This window comes from Myxocyprinus asiaticus, chromosome 4, assembly GCF_019703515.2.
Source record: "Myxocyprinus asiaticus isolate MX2 ecotype Aquarium Trade chromosome 4, UBuf_Myxa_2, whole genome shotgun sequence".
NCBI classification, from domain to species: Eukaryota; Metazoa; Chordata; class Actinopteri; order Cypriniformes; family Catostomidae; genus Myxocyprinus; species Myxocyprinus asiaticus.
The window spans coordinates 40,813,284-40,825,777 of record NC_059347.1 but is presented as its reverse complement, the minus strand read 5'-3'; the positions used below and the strand labels follow the sequence as shown (position 1 = coordinate 40,825,777).

The window sequence follows — 12,494 nt, the reverse complement described above, 5'->3', positions numbered from 1 at the left end:
ATGGCACTGAATATCCTCACTATTGCCATGCCATCAGCACTGGAGTTATGGCCCAGGTAGACCGTGTTGCCTTTTAAAGTACACACTTTTGACCACAAGCGAATCAGTGGCATAGCCAGAAACAAAACTTTGGGTGTGCCAAGAGAAAACAGGGTGTGCAAGAACTAAAGCACATTTAAGTGAAATATAATAAAATGACCATTAACAACCAGTTTCATCAGTTCATCAGTTTCATTTTGACTACAATTTCTATGCTCTGTGTTATGTTTAAATTACTTTTTAAAAAAAATTCAATGGAGTAGGTAGGCCTGTTAATATATCAAAATGAAATTTTAAAAACAATGTAACGTAGACGAAAGCATAAAATAATACAGGACACGTTCACCTTGAACTTAAAATGAGTTCTATTTTCTTTACTTTAGGCAGCTTTAACTGTATTACCAAAATGCAATACAAACACAAATTTGATAAGAACACACATGCACCATTATTTTGGGAACACAAGGGAATGTATTAGTCTTGTTTATTATGATTATTTTTATTATCTTTACATTTATAATTGTCTTCAGTTCATAATTTGAAGGCTATTAGTAATTTTCCATCTGCTGTCATTATGGATACTTGCGTGATGGCAAATGGGGCCACTGGATACTTGGATTTGGGGAGATGGTTATATAAGTTTTTTGATCACCTCGTTATTTTAATTGCTTTTTCATTTCGTTTTCGTTTCAATAAATTAATTTAATTTTTAATGCAAAATCAATAAAGCAAAAATATTCACCGACCCTTGGCAGTGGGGTTGACGAAGTAATCGGATCTCACAATACTTTTTAAGGTGTTTATTGATCAAATATTTTTGACATATTTTCCAGCCCTATTGCACAAAACAGAAAAAACTACAAAAATACACCAGGTTTTAGTCACATTCATTGGTTTAAAAACTTAATTGTGAATAAGAAATAAATCAGTAGTGTTGAACAGAAGAATGCACAACTGAAAGAAGATTCAAAACATTTTTTGAAAGATTCATCAAAACTTTGTATTTATGGAGTACAGGGAGGTTTGCTTCATAATTAAAAAAAGAAAAATAATTTTGTTACGTTAATTATGAAGCCAATATAAATAAAAGCTAATACCGTGTCTGACATATTGCAAACAGATGGTACTAGACCTCTGATTTTGCGCAATCAGGGAAATATTTGAACTAATATAATGCAGTAAAAACACAGGACAGTGTAGCCTACCTTTTCAAGCGTATTCTCCAAATATTCCAAAATATGCATAATATATTGTAATTGGGGAAGAAAAGAACAACAAATAACTTATTTTGCTTGTATGGACATATGCAATTATGAATAATGATGCATAAATCCGAACTCAGTAGCATAAACTTTCTTAATTTAAAGTGTGCGCTTGTTTTCTTCAGTCACACACACGCCGTCTGTTGCGAGAGTGCGTGTGTAATCTGAGAGAGACTCTGTAACACATTGGGTATTATTATAGTCATTATAGTTGATTATTAAGTTTTGTAATCGATGCATTGAAGTTTCTGCATAATAATGATGCATTTTACACCCCTACATACTATAATTAAGCATCAAAAACCCTGTCATTTCATTTAGGTGTGCTAGCTTACATTTTGGGTGGCAGTTGCACACCCTGGCACACCTCTGGCTATGCCACTGGAGTGAATAATAATGCGTTCGCAGCTTGCGCACTATGAATACTTTCTGATACTCTTTAGTACAGTCAATGACAATGCATACACACAAGGACTGTTCGAGTGCAGACTGTGCTGATGAGGTCTCCATTATATCATTTAAAAAGAAGTTGAGAAACCAAGCCCATTTCCATTTACTAATTACACTCTGGTCATTGAACGGCAGTCAGGGGGTTGAAAATATGGATCAATAAGTCATTCTTGACTGATCATACAACCAAACTGTTCACGTCCAGACTGCACCTTTTTATTATATGCTATGATTATAATCATTATCATATCATACCTTCCTGCGCCAGTTTAATGAAGCACATCCATTTCCTGTCAGGCACATTATGATGTGAGCGATGGGCTAGCCTATACACTGAAGGTAACAGAGATTAGCAAATCATCTGACTTTTCACCAATAAAATATAAAGGAGATAGGTGAACAGGGTGAATGTATACTTTTATATGTATAAAAAGGAACAAATATATTACATACTGGTAAATAAAGGGATCTAAATGTCTGCTGCAAGAGTCACACTGTTATAATGTGACTACTTTATGTCTGTTATAAACAAACTCCACAGGCTGCCTCAGATCTCCAGTGGCAAAAAGATGGCTCTATGTCCTCCAGCTTCATGCACATCTCAATGCAGGACACTCCCTTGTGGTGCCAGTAACCATACAGGACCAGCTCCACCGTATCACCATGCCCGTCACGGCTCACTCGGCTCACTCCCCCAGGATGAGCGCAGATCCCCTAGGCTTGTCAACCAGTGGAGCCACTTCTGTTATCTCACTTTATGTCCATATATGTCATCCACTCTTATTACTTCAACACAAAAAAGAGCCTTTGTGGTCCCATCAATCAGGAAAACAAATACCAAAGCTTTATAAGTTAATATCTAATTATTAATATCTAATGGTCCTGTTAACAAAGAATGTAATTGATATCTAGCAAAGTTAGCACTGCAGCATGCCCACAGAATGGCCATAGTCCGTTCACTGACTGTCTGATTTATACTGCACACAAAAATGGCAAGCACTGGCAGAAATCACCAGTTCTTACATGACTGGCTGGCTGCTACGCAAATTCTGGGAGTCTGCCGACACTTAATAGCATATAAACTAGATCCACAAGCAGAACTGTATATTCTCCTTTGTTTTCTGAGCTATGTCTGTAATAAATCAATTAATACTACTTTTGAAAAGATAGAAATTCTCATCACAAAGTCTAAATATGTTTTCCGCAATTTTTTCTGTGTTTTCTGAAAAACAGCTCACAGAGACAGCCATCACATTATTTGAGTTTGATTATTGAATTGTAATATGTATTTCAGATAAACCCACCCCTAACTGGCACATATAAGCAAAACGATGTGTGGCTGGTCGCTTTACGGGTACATGTCGGTCAAATAACGTAAGATCAAACCGAATCTCTCCTCGATAAGGCCTGGTCTTGAATCTTCACCTCTTTAACAATTTATTTGTTGCCCCTCACAAAACCATCCAATCTTGTAAATCCATATCAGAAACACAAACAACAAAGGTTCCTGCAGTAACATGTTCAAGCAGATAAAATGCTGACAATAACAACCATCAACACATACAGTGGCATGCAAAAGTTTGGGCACCCCTGGTCAAAATGTCTGTTGCTGTGAATAGTTAAGTGAGTAGAAGATTAACTGATCTCCAAAAGGCATAAAGTTAAAGATGAAACATTCTTTTCAACATTTTAAGCAATATTAGTGTATTGTACAATTTTAGAGTGAAAAAATGGAAAGGAGCACCATGCAAATATTTGGGCACCCCAAGAGATTTGAGCTCTCAGATAGCTTTTACCAAGGTCTCAGAACTTAATTAGCTTATTAGGGCTATGGCTTGTTCACAATCATCATTTGGAAAGGCCAGGTGATGCAAATTTCAAAGCTTTATACATACTCTGACTCCTCAAATCTTGTCCCAACAATCAGCAGCCATGGGCTCCTCTAAGCAGCTGCCTAGCACTCTGAAAATTACAATAATTGATGCCCACAAAGCAGGAGAAGGCTATAAGAAGATAGCAAAGCGTTTTCAGGTAGCCGTTTCCTCAGTTCATAATGTAATTAAGAAATGGCAGTTAACAGGAAGGGTGGAGTTCAAGCTGAGGTCTGGAAGACCAAGAAAATTTTCAGAGAGAACTCCTCGTAGGATTGCTAGAAAGGCAAATCAAAACCCTTGTTTGACTGCAAAAGACCTTAAGGAAGATTTAGCAGACTCTGGAGTAGTGGTGCACTGTTCTACTGTGCAGCGACACCTGCACAAATATGACCTTCATGGAAGAGTCATGAGAAGAAAACCTTTCCTGCATCCTCACCACAAATTTCAGCATCAGAAGTTTGCAAATGAACATCTAAACAAGCCTGATGCATTTTGGAAACAAGTCCTGTGGACTGATGAAGTTAAAATATAACTTTTTGGCTGCAATAAGTAAAGGTATGTTTGGAGAAAAAAGGGTGCAGAAATTCATGAAAAGAACACCTCTCCAACTGTTAATCACGGGGGTGGATCGATCATGCTTTGGGCTTGTGTTGATGCCAGTGGCACAGGGGAACATTTCACTGGTAGAGGAAAGAATGGCGAATCCAGTGAATTCTGGAAGCAAGCATCACACCATCTGTAAAAAAGCTGAAGATGAAAAGAGGATTGCTTCTACAACAGGATAATGATCCTAAACACACCTCAAAATCCGCAATGGACTACCTCAAGAGGCGCAAGCTGAAGGTTTTGCCATGGCCCTCACAGTCCCCCGACCTAAACATCATCGAAAATCTGTGGATAGACCTCAGAAGAGCAGTGCATGCAAGACGGCCCAAGAATTTCACAGAACTAGAAACCTTTTGCAAGGAAGAATGGGTGAAAATCCCCCAAACAAAAATTGAAAGACACTTAGCTGGTTAAAAAAAGCTTTTACAAGCTGTGATACTTGCCTGGGGGTGTTAAAAAGTACTGACCATGCAGGGTGCCAAAACTTTTGCTTCGGCCCTTTTCCTTTTTTGTTATTTTGAAACTGTAAAAGATGAATATAAAAAAGTTAAATTGCTTAAAATATTAAAGAAATGTGTCATCTTAAACTTAAAGCCTTTTGGAAATCATGCCATCTTTTGCTCGCTTAGCTATTCACAGCAACAGAAATTTTGATCTGGGGTGCCCAAATTTTTCAATGCCACTGTCTAATGCCCATGAATAAGGATCAGAATATTTTCTATGTATGCTTTTGCTGGAGTTTTGCTGCGTTCCATTAAATGTCGGATGTAGGATATTCCTACTTGATATCTCCAATCTCCAACCGTAAAGGCATTCCATTGCCAGATGCTTAGAAGGTGACGTGAAACAAAACTGCAATGCTTCCATTAGCTTAGCAGGTGTTTGAATGAAACCAGACAAGTCTCCTAGCAACCCAATTGATAAACAATGCTGTAACCCTAGCATTTGTTCTACAGTTGAATGATTATCAAAAGAGAGTACAATTTTCATGTTCCATGTTTTGAACAACCGTCTCTGCAAACGTTTGTTACACAAGCTTTAATATCATGTAATGTAGGAAATTTGACTCATTGATCGATATAATTTCATAAACGTGAATGTTTATCATTAACTTTGTAAATCTTCATGGGTGCCGACATGTTTGAGTGACATCACACATCTGCATCTCGGCGAAATCAGAGTTGAAGATTTCCGCACGAGTTTCCAAATTGGAATTCTGACTTCAAATGGCTTTCCATTGCATTTTCCTAGTAGGAAGTTGGAATTTCCGACTTTCCGAGTTGAATGGAATGCAGCATAACTCTCGCTGAACTCCCTCTCCACCTCATTACATCTCGAAAGTACCAGGCTGCCCTAGAACTGGAGCCCAAGCACTACACCCGTCCACCTCCATCCCCCTTGGCCTGACAGCAGGTAAGCTTCACAAGCATCATGTATCTATGTTCAGGACCTCTGCTACACTGCCTTTGCCAGGGTCAAACAAACCAAATTGCTACCCCTCTCTACTTAATCCACTGAGCTTTTTTTGTCAACAATAGCATTAAAATGTCACTTCAGAAAACAATAGGTTGTTTTTTTTCCTTGTGGACAGACCATGGCCGCATTAGCCTTTTGATTTGTATTCTGTTTTGCTTTGGTAAAATGCTTTTAATTTGGATAAAAACCTTGGGTAAACTAGATCATATATTGTTAACTGATATAACCATGTCATCGCACAATTAAGTAACAATTTGATTAATATCAGGACTTACCCTGTCAACACTACAACAAAATCCATAACATTCCACCCATTGCGGAGGTAGGAGCCTTTATGAAAAGCAAAGCCTAGAGCGATGATCTTGATCCCAGCCTCGAAACAAAATATTCCGATGAAGTAGGGTTCAGTGTCATCCTGTCATGAGAGAACAGCGATATGAGATGTTAGTAATACAAAATAAGACACATGATGCAAGTAAACAAAGAAAATTGAGTGTAAAGGCGAAAATAAATCTCTGTGGCACGTGGTTATGCATTGAGTAAGTTAAAACTTTCATTAAATTGTTGTTCTTTCACAGAATGACAAAGCAGCACAATTACAGTAAAATGAAACAAATTAAAGTTGGAGAACAGGGAGTCATTTGCTACAAATTCAGCTGTATTGTATTTCTCAGTGTGAATATTCAAAGCAATTACAGCTTTCTAATACCAGAGCATCTAAAAACTGCCACCCGTAAGTGAAGCACATATTCAATATCATGATGGGAAATAACAAGTGTGCAATAATGGCATAACAATGGCATGCAAGAAACTTTATAGTAACATTATAGTAACATTATGGCATATGTTAGATATTGTGTATGTTTATAAATTTTTATCTTTCATTTTGAAAATGAATCATAGGTTATATACTGCATATTTGCACACTAAATAACTAAATATACATTGTTAAATGATTGACAGCACCTCACACAAGCCTGAAAACAAAAGTATGAAGCAAGAATTTCTGTGCCTGTTTAGAAAATATTATATACATTTTTATGGAAGATAATGCTGCACAAAAGGCTAGTAAACACTAAGGGTCCTGCACAAAGCACAATTACAAGCAAAATTCCAGTGATTTTATGAAGAAAAGTCCAACTCACCAGTCGCTTTGACATGGGTGTCTTGTCTAAAGCTGGTAAATGCTGTTCTAAGCCCAGTACAATACAGTTTGCTATGATGGTGGCGAGAATCAGGTACTCAAATGGAGTAAAAACGTCAAGGAAAGAATACATGGGATACAAATAGTTTGAATTAATTCACAGTAAAAACATGATCATCATGCAATGATGAGTGTAGAAATCAAGAAAGAACAGTATAAAAGCACAGAACAGTGGTATAACTTAAATGTAAAGCCAATATAAATTCATTTCAAGACATTTGTACAAGAGACACTCTGATTCCTTTGAACAAACCTTACTATATCTCCACTATCACCTTTTTTATTATTAAGTGAAAGTACTAAATAACTATAGTAAGTGATCTTACTTTGTCTCAGGGACCTTATGACCCGGCTAAGAGCTGAGTGGACTGTGTCACTCACTCAGATCTGGGGATGATGATAATTATTTCCCATGACACTGCTCTTATCACATTTGCGACACACTAGTGGAGACTAACTCTGAAAGTCTCAACATGAGGACAACATCGTTAAATGTGGAGTTTTGTTCATTATTTCAATACATACACGAAAAACTCCCTCTACTACATGTATCAGAGTCGTTACAGCATATGAGTAATTCTTTACATTAAAATGCGTAATGATTTGCTTGATGTAACACCTCAATGCTTAATGCTGATTGTGTGACTAAGGGGCAGTTCACATCAAATGCATCCTTACGCTAAAAAACTAGAGACATGTTTTTAATAGTTTAAGATTTTTTTAATCTGAAACGGCGTCTAAAAAATGCGGCAATCCTGTACAAGATGCTAAAACAGGAAGATGTGGCGCAACGGTCAAAGACGTCAGTCCACGTTATGTTTATATGAATTAGAAGCAATTGATAAACAGAGTATTCAGTGTAAATGGCCCCTAAGACTGCTGGCAAAAATGTGCGTAAAACAGGGCTGAAGGCACACCTTAAAGAAAATGTACTTTTTTTCTGGTCACAAAGTGTATCAAGATTGAAAAAATACATTTCTTTTTATTGGATACTGACAGAGAAACATAATTTGTGTGAAAATAAATAATCACAGAAAGTTGTTTTGATTAAAATTATTATTTTTTTTTTAATTTTAAAGGTGGTGAGGGGGCCTTTACCCCACATTTGTAGGGACGACAGTTATAGGGCAAAATTTGTCAAATTAGGCTGCAAGATGCTTTTTTTTAGTAACAAATGAAGATAATGATTATTCAAAATAAACACTTCAGAAATGGGCTAACCATTTTCTGTTCATTTCAATCACATTTGGCATTTCATAACATCTCAAATATTCTATAAACAAATTAATCTCCATTGTGATCGGATCAGTCAATGTGAGCCCACTTTGAACATTTTTTCATGACAAATCTATTTGCCCCACTAAAGAAAAACAATGTGTTTTAAGGGAGCCTTTAGCCCCTGCAACAGGGGGGTTTTAACCCCAAATACTATCCTTCCACTTATTGGTCAGTTACTGAAATACGCTTGACAAGTAAAAACAAGTATTTTGTCTCAAAATAAATGTGATAATTTCAGGGATTGTCATTCGCTAAATAAATTTGCAAAATTTTAAAAATAACGGATTGTTACATCCAGTTACCCCAAAATCAAACTTTAGACATTGCACACAATGATATCATGGATCATGAATATATTGCAGTGTACAGTAATGAACAAGTGTTAAGGAAATTTTTTTTTGCTGTTCAGTGTTTTGGGAGAAAATAAAATCAAAAGTGCCTTTTACCCCGGGGGGCCTTTAGCGCCCTTGTACCCTACTTCTTTTTGTCGGCCTATATTGTTCTTTCCATGTAAGCAGCTACAAAAAGCTTCACAGATTTAACATTTAGATTTAAGATATTAATTTAATATTTAGCCTAAGATCCAGATTAAGACTTTTTAAATCAATTCGTTAACTCTCTTAAAAAGACATAAGTGGTATTTTACAAAGCTTGCCAAAAATAAATCTGGTAAAACTGGACAGTTGCAGCGAACATTAATCCATTGGTCTCCCTCACTTCCGCGCTACCCTGAACGAGTTAAAACGCGTTGGCGTTTCAGCACCTTGGACAGCGCTTCATGAACAGCACTGAAAACTGAACCCTAAAACGACTGAAACTTTTCAACGTTAAAGGACAACTTGAATTTGATATTTAATTACAAGAACATATTAAGATTAGGAACAATCTAGTTTGATGGTCCACTGGTTCGTCCTGAAGAAAGACAATCGAGCCCATTACTTGAAATCACAAAACTGCTCAGTGTAAATACCCTACCCTATTAACATTTAATAGCTTTTTGACTATATGCTGCGACATACGCATGTGGCAAAGCTATAATTTTAGAAAGAGTAGCATAACAGGTAAATCTCAGTTACTTGTGACTGGTATTCCCAAGGGCAAGTCTCCAGAGACTGCACAGCAATTTAGGCGGCCTAATGTAAGAGCTGTTTTGGTTGCTATGAGCGACAGAGAGGCTCGTTGCCTCACTGAAAAGAATCAATACCGCAGTGACTTGATGTGAAAAAGAGCAAAAACACTAAAAACTCTAAATGGCAAATTTCAACGTCAATCGTTTTAAATTTAAATACTTAAATTATTTGGAAGTCTGTCTTCACATATGAATCGCAATTATTCTTAAAAGGCCATTTCAGACATCTGTCGGGCGCATTTTTTGTCAGAGAAAGCCATGCCCCTGATAATGTTTGCTCCATCAGTTTGACAACACCAAGCATAATGCATGCCATTTAGACCAAAAGTGTTTGTTTGTTTTTTTCCTGATAAAACAGACACATTATTAACACAACAGCATGCTTATGAAAAACGAACCATCTATTTCAACTTAAGAATCAAACTTTTGTGACCTTAACTAGTACTGCCAAATAATCTAGGGTAAAAAAAGACTCCAGAGCGATAGATAACCCAGATTTAACTGATATTACAGGATACTAAATGATCGGGTTATTGTACACATTAGACTGTTTTGCATTCTCACAAGTGCCCGCGATTTGCGTAAAGGATATGGCCACTCTGTTATTTTCTTTGCATATTTCCGAACGATATTATCTTCGCTAAAGATGAACAGGGATCTGTTGACTGTGAGGCAGTTCTGTTTGACTGGTATCGGGTTGTATATGGCCATTGTCCGGGCTCTTTGAGCCATTGTTTGCTTATACACTCTCTGTCCGCCTGAGGGGCCTGGCGGCCGGCTTGCCCCTCTGCCTGGACCCGCTGGGGAGCCACCGCCTCCATACCGGGTCGGGAGATCGTCTTCAAAGCGAGCCATACTAGAAACGCACAGGTTTGACAACAGAAATCCAAATTCACATCAGACAGAGTGTAGAGAAGAAGCATCACAACGCGCGATGTAGTCCCAGCCACGAGTTCTTTTCATCCGAATAGGTCTGGCATCCAAAAGAGCTCGTTAACCCACCAATTAAACCAGAGTTTCTTAAAGTATTCCAAACATTACGAGCACATTTGAACACACCTCTGCAGATCGCATCACCTTATCAGCGCAGTTATGAACCGAAAGCCAGTTAAAGTTTATCGGTCCGCGTTACACAATACATCAAATGTCGACTTATAATATCCAACAATGGTCATTTCCACACTTCACTCGAAGTATTTAGGTAATCAACCATGTCGTGAAATAAGCAGTGTAAGGTGCCTTTACGAACTATTTTGCATTTGAATAGAGTCAGTAGCACAGATTTGAAGATCCTGCTTCCTTGCTTGCTATGCTTCGATGTTTTCCTCCAATCTTGCGAACGCTCATCCCTCTGATGGTAGGTGACAATACATATAGTCCGTCGCTCTCGCGTCTGTAACGTTGAAATGAAAAGGAGCACACGTTATTATAATCTCTTTTCCACTACACTAGAGCGAAGCCTGGTAATGACATTTTAACCAGTTTCTGCAGCCGCTGCTTCTTCTGATTCAGATCACGTGACTCTGAAGCAGCCCGTCAATGGCTCCACCTGTACCGCTACAGTATCCATGGCACTGGGGCAAGAGGGGAAAATACAGAGCGAGGTAAAGAGTTTCAACTTGCATCAAGTGGATCAATTTTACTTTCATTTGAAGTAATAATTTCATTGTATGCTTCTTTTCTGGGCTCTCACTGCCCAGCCATTCATGGGTAGAGCAGGGAGAACAGAACTGAATTTATAGTGAAAGTCCAATCAGAGGGCAAATTCATTAAATCAGGGTAAGAAAAACTTAAAGTAGCATTGATCACAACATGCAGGGAAGCAGAAACCAGATGAAAAAAGGCTTAATTCAGAGACACAAAGGAACATACAAAAATCCCTGAACAAGTAGCAGGAACAGACAGAAAGCAGATGATCTAACACATGATGATCTAGCAAAAAGCTAAATAACAGGCAGATAATAAATTCATAAAGGAAAAGAAGACATTAGCACAATAATTAAGAGGGCGAATGTGGAAAAGCACAACTATTTTTTTTTTCTAAAATAATTGATTTCTGTACTCATATTGTTATAAATATTGTAATCATTTCAACTGTAGTAATTCTGTCTATCCTCTGGGAAGTTACTACAACCTTTAGAATGTGAAAATATAATTTTGGTGAATTTTAGTGAATTTTCTTCTAAAATAATTGATTACTGTACTCATATAATTGATCATACTGTAATAATCTCACCTGTAGTAAGTCCATATATATCCTCTGGGAAGTTACTACAACCTTTAGAATGAGAAAATAGCATTTTGGTGAATTTTAGTGAATTTTCTAAAATAATTGATTACTCATAAAATTGATGATACTGTAATAATCTCACCTGTTGTAAATCCGTCTATCATCTGGGAAGATACTACAACCTTTAGAATGTGAAAATAGCATTTCGGTGAAATTGTGAATTTTCTTCTAAAATAATTGATTACTGTACTCATATAATTGATCATACTGTAATAATCTCACATGTAGTAAGTCTGTCTATCATCTGGGAAGTTACTACAACCTTTAGAATGTGAAATTATTATTTTGGAGAATTTTAGTGAACATTTTTCTAAAATAATTGATTACTGTACTCATTTAATTGATGATACTGTAATAATCTCTCGTGTTGTAAGTCCGTCTATCCTCTTGGAAGTTACTACAACCTTTAGAATGAGAAAATATCAATTTGGTGAATTTTAGTGATTTGTTTTTCTAAAATAATTGAATACTGTACTCATATAATTGATCATACTGTAATAATCTCTCGTGTAGTAAGTCCGTCTATCCTCTGGGAAGTTACTACAAACCTAGAATGTGAAATTATTATTTTGGCGAATTTTAGTGTGTGGAGTTTTCAGACGGTCCCTAACCCTCCGTAGGCGAATATCCAACGAATATCGAACTTAAACCAACTTTACCCCGCTGAAATACAGCACCTACTTCCAAGGTTTAACGGTTACTTTAAAGCGAGTAAATTATGATTGTTTGAGCAGTCATTGCGTTAACTGATTTAAGTTGCTGTTTTGTGGCGCGTTCTGCATAACGCGGCGGCCCATGCTCACTGGGAAAAGTCCCGGTTCTCTCAATGGCCAGTCCGCCACTGTCGAAGTGTCTTCAATCGCTTTCAGATTTACTGTAGTTAAAA

General features: G+C 37.1%; 1 pseudogene; it reads right to left on the bottom strand.

Annotated features, from left to right (window-relative positions):
• Positions 1–10,176, bottom strand: part of LOC127439939 (probable voltage-dependent N-type calcium channel subunit alpha-1B) — a 194,125-nt pseudogene extending 183,949 nt beyond the window's left edge.
• Between the last annotated feature and the right edge of the window lie 2,318 nt (positions 10,177–12,494).